Source organism: Drosophila ananassae, chromosome XL (genome assembly GCF_017639315.1).
Source record: "Drosophila ananassae strain 14024-0371.13 chromosome XL, ASM1763931v2, whole genome shotgun sequence".
NCBI lineage: Eukaryota > Metazoa > Arthropoda > Insecta > Diptera > Drosophilidae > Drosophila > Drosophila ananassae.
The window spans coordinates 5,382,163-5,386,126 of NC_057931.1; the positions used below are offsets into that span (position 1 = coordinate 5,382,163).

At 32.3% G+C, this 3,964-nt stretch overlaps 1 long non-coding RNA gene across 1 annotated transcript; it reads right to left on the reverse strand.

The window, feature by feature from the left end:
* Positions 1-150: 150 nt before the first annotated feature.
* On the reverse strand, positions 151-2,035 carry LOC123257499. The gene is made up of 3 exons (XR_006507575.1): positions 1,894-2,035; positions 1,715-1,782; positions 151-1,649 (listed from the first exon to the last, which is right to left on the reverse strand). It is a non-coding gene; the product is annotated as an uncharacterized LOC123257499 (long non-coding RNA).
* Positions 2,036-3,964: the final 1,929 nt, after the last annotated feature.

The following is a 3,964-nucleotide window of genomic DNA, read 5'->3' on the forward strand; positions in this document are numbered from 1 at the left end:
AATAGGCAACAAAACGGATTAGAAACCAAACGAATTGAATTAAAAATAAAAAAAAAAACAAGAAGATAAAATGTTGAAATTATTGTACTCATTCGAAACAAGAAAACAAGAAACTTTCTATAGAAATTGTTAGTTAAATTTAAGGTGACGTTAATAGTTATTGAACGAAACTCAAACTCAAACTCAAACTAAAAAATAAAACAAAAAATAAATAAAAAAGAAGCGAAATCGAACTCAAAACCAAGTTAGAAAGAGACGGCAGACGGGCGGAACGAAAGAGAGGGCATACGAGTAGCCGAAAGAGATGGAAACAGAAACACAATGACACTTAAAAAAAAAATACTTGACACGATTTAGAAGCAGAACATAAACACCATATTACATAAACACTTATATATACAAAAAATATATATATAAAAAATACAAAAAAAAAAAAAAAACAAACAAACATTTATCAACGATGCAAGTGACGTCTGCTTGTGATATTTACAATTTACACAATGATTATGATTAATTTTACGTTTAACTTCCACAACATTATTTAATCGATTCCATGCATTATTCTTTCGCATCTGTATCTATATATATTATTAATTGATATATGTATTGGATTCGTTAATCTCTCAATGTGCAGTCCACCACGTAATTTTTTGTAATTTGTACAATGTATTTATTATGCTTAGTTATAGTCATTAAAAAAGAGAAGCAAAAACAATTAATGTGAATTTAAAAAAATATCATTACTCTTACTCTATTACTCTAATTATTATTATTATTATTCTTCACGTTTTTTTGTCGTCTTTTTTGGCCATTTATTGTAGATTTTTTGTGTATTCCATATAATTATGAATTATGAATTATGAATAATACTATACAACTAATAGCACTCTTTCTGTTTACTTTTTTAATTCTATTTTATTGTCAGAAAGTGTTGAGGGACGGGGTCAACAAAAACATATATCTCGAACAGCAAAATATAAATAACAAAAAAATTACATTCCTTAAAATAAAAATATACAAATAATTATCAATGTTTTCTTACACATTTAATACAAAAACAAATCGAAAAGAAATCAACAAATTACAAAATGAAAACGATTAAGAACTGGGAAAACTTCTCATAACTAAACTAGACGAACAAAAGAATCACTTAACAAATTTATTGAAAAAAAAAAAACAAACAAACCAAAACAAAAAAACGAAAAACAAAAAATAAAAAACAAATTGCATTTTTTCCCTTTTCAAAATTATATTTAATTCGTTTTTATTAGGAATTCTTAAGACACTAAAGTGGGGTGGAAAAAATATAATAAAAAAGGTTTGTATAAATTTTATTTTAAAATATTATTACATAATTTCTTTAAGAAGTACCGGGTATCATATAGTCTAGCAGACCTCCTCCGTTGTAACAACTGGCACTACGAGAGTTGGCCAACTTTGGATCGATTCCTGAACTGAATACCAATCGATTCTGAACTACAATAGCTTCACAGCATTTTTAAAAAAAACTTGATTAATTCACAAACGCAATTGTTTTCACAATTTTTTAATGGTTACTCCCACGTAGTGGGTCCCAAGTACAGGACAACACCATTAAAGGCGATTAGACAACTACATTTAGTTGCACTGTGGCGAATTTTTATCACTGACTGTAATAAATTGTGAATGGTTATGAGGCTATTTTTGTTTTTGTATCATTAAATCGGTTTATTACCGCCTCGAATATTGTGATTCAGTCTGATTGCAGTTTATACGCTTTGGATTAGATACAGTAGTCACTGCCTACAAAGAAAATAAATAAATAAATTGAGAATAAATTATGATAAGTAAGATTTAAGATAAATATTTATGATAAATTTATATCCATCATATGTTTATAACAGGAAGTAATACCCATTTATCTCCGACACCTGTATCCCCCATATATTCCCCCTTCTCAGCTCTCGTACAGTCCTCCTCATAAATATCGACCAATCATCAAATATTTGCCCACTTGTCGGGAATTTATGAGTGCAATTTGTTAAACAATATTGTGAATTAGTTTTATTATTCCGTCCCGGTATCTCAAATGGATCGAATCGGAGCCAATACGTATTAATATGTAGGTATATATGGTGGGTATGTCTATTTATATATGTGCCTTATCAGGTAACACATGTAATTATTGAAAACCGCTGGATTGTCTGATTTTTTCTGACCGATTTTTTTGATCGGATTGGCTCTTGACTTTTTTATACCCTTGCAGAGGGTATTATAATTTTGGTCAAAAGTGTGCAACGCAGTGAAGGAGACATCTCCGACCCTATAAAGTATATATATTCTTGATCAGGATCACCTCCTGAGTCGATATGAGCATGTCCGTCTGTCCGTCTGTCCGTCTGTCCGTCTGTCCGTCTGTCCGTTTCTACGCAAACTAGTCTCTCAGTTTTGGAGCTATCGAGTTGAAACTTTGCACACACCCTTCTTTCCTTTGCAGGCAGTATATAAGTCGGAACGGCCGGGATCGGTCGACTATATCCTATAGCTGCCATATAACTGATTGATCGGAAATGCCATAACTTTGGTGTTTTTTAAGTTAGAGGGTTGGGACTTTCCACACATGTTATATTTGACCAAAATATCTTGTGTGCAAAATTTCATAAGGATCGGCCGACTATATCCTATAGCTGTCATAGAACGATCGAAATTGGCATAACTTTGGTGTTTTTTAAGTTAGAAAGATGGGATTTGGTACAGATTATTCTTTTGGCAAAATAATTCGATATGCCAAATTTCATAAGGATCGGCCGACTATATACGATCCGCTATATATCTAATAATATAAGATGCGTGGCGCCACCTAGCGGACTGCGACTGAACTGCAAGGGTATATCAACTTCGGCTCCGCCCGAAGTTAGCTTTCCTTTCTTGTTTTTCTGTATTTCTGCTTGATTACATTTTTTTATAAATAAATATATATTTTTTTCTGTCCTACCTGCAACAAGGTCGTTAGTTAATTCGGGCCTATAGAGAGAGTGAGAAACGCAGAGATTAAGGCCTAATTAGCCAAGCAAACAAATGCGATCAACGAATTTGTTTATGACTTAAAAAAAAAATAACCGAATTTAATTAACAAAGTCAATACGAGAGAGTTCAAACACCAGCCGCTGGAAGAGGGAAGCGGATTACCCATATGGGCGTAATCATTACACTTAAGAAAAATAAGGCTACCAAGATACGTGACTAGAAAACTAATATTTAAGTATAAAAATACAAAAATATTTTTTTCAATTGTTTAAAGCTTATTTGTAAGTTTTTTAAAATATATTTTAGCAATGGAACTACAATATTTTCAATAATTTCTTGTTTTTTTGAACATTTTTGGAAAATGTGAATACTTTTTAAGTTACGAACTTTAAAATTGAAAAAAAAAAGTTTCATATCTTAAGTATTTTTCAATTATATACCATTTTTGATTATTTTTGATATTTTTTTAAGTAAAATATCCTAAAAAATATTTAAAATATTTGTTTAAAAACCTAAGTTAATCTTTTTTTTTAATTTTTAAACTTAAAACTCATGCCGTTACTCAGTCAGATACTTAGCCATGTTACAATTAAGAGAAAGTGCCTTGTTTTTGTATCTTATTTTGGCATTTCTATTTTTGGAATCACTTATCATGGACTTAAAATGCTACATACACTGAGATATACTAAGCATGTGGATACTGGGAAATGTCCAAATTATTTCTGACAGTGTGCGATTATGGCCGGGTCGATGATAAGCGCTGATTAAAAACAAACACCGATGGCTATCGAAGCCCCAGCCGCCCGGTCCTCCACCTCCTCCTCCTCCTCCTCCTCCTCACGCTCTCTCTCCGGCCGAGAGCTCCTCGGATCTCGCCAGGCACACATGGCTGGCTCTCCCTCTTCCGATGGCGTTCTCGCTCTGTTGGCGGTTTCTGGCCCGGCTCTCAGCCCTTTCC